The sequence below is a fragment of the Zalophus californianus genome, chromosome 8 (assembly GCF_009762305.2).
Source record: "Zalophus californianus isolate mZalCal1 chromosome 8, mZalCal1.pri.v2, whole genome shotgun sequence".
NCBI classification, from domain to species: Eukaryota; Metazoa; Chordata; class Mammalia; order Carnivora; family Otariidae; genus Zalophus; species Zalophus californianus.
The window spans coordinates 76,698,215-76,699,052 of NC_045602.1; positions in this window are offsets into that span (position 1 = coordinate 76,698,215).

An 838-nucleotide genomic window follows, 5' to 3' on the forward strand; every position below is an offset into this window, starting at 1 on the left:
GGCATGTGTCCATGCACGCCCGGAACTGGCGTGCACATGCACACCAGCCAGCCTGGGAGGCTCTGTGGCAGCCACACCTGGCTGACTCCTGGGCTGCAGGGCTCTAATTTTTCAAGTGACAGCCTATAGATCCCTCTCCACACCTGCTCAGGTGCCCAGCCGCTGGGGAGGGCCCCGCTGGCCTGCTGGGGAGTGAACCTGTCTCAGCCGGCACCGCCGGCTCTCTGCCACACTGGCCCACGCTTCAAACTGAGCAGCCTCTAGCCTCTAGTTCAACACGCTGGGCTGGGCCTAGGGCCCTGACAATCGATGGGGAATGGCATCCCCCAAGCCCTACACCTGTGGCCCCACCTCCCAGCTCCCAGGAACGCCCCACCCCTGCCCCCCTTTGCAGGAGGCCCCAGCTCTGGAACCCTTCAGGATGCTGCTGGCCCATCACGCCCTGCCCAGTCACCCTGAGAGGTGGGCCAGGCTGGGCTGGACGTGGCGGGGGGAGGAGGGAAGTCAGCTGGGCCCCTCTAACACCTCTTCCTCCAAGGGGCTTCTTTCCTGGCTGCAGGTGGAAGGTCCAGAGAGGCAGAGCTGGTCGGCCTCTGTGCCCCTCCCCCTGCCTCTGACTACTCTTCATTCTCCCCTTGGTGCCACCTCCCATGCATGCGCTGGGCCCTCCCCTGCTGCAGAACCTTCAGTGGCTCCCTACAGGCATTTACCAGGGCAAGCTCGAAGTTTCTCAGCCTGGTGTGCTGTCTTTCCCACACTACGACCATCTCCGACTCCCCAGCAATACCCTCTCAACTAGGCTCCGGCTCTGCCTCGACGTCTGTGCCTGCTGCTTTCC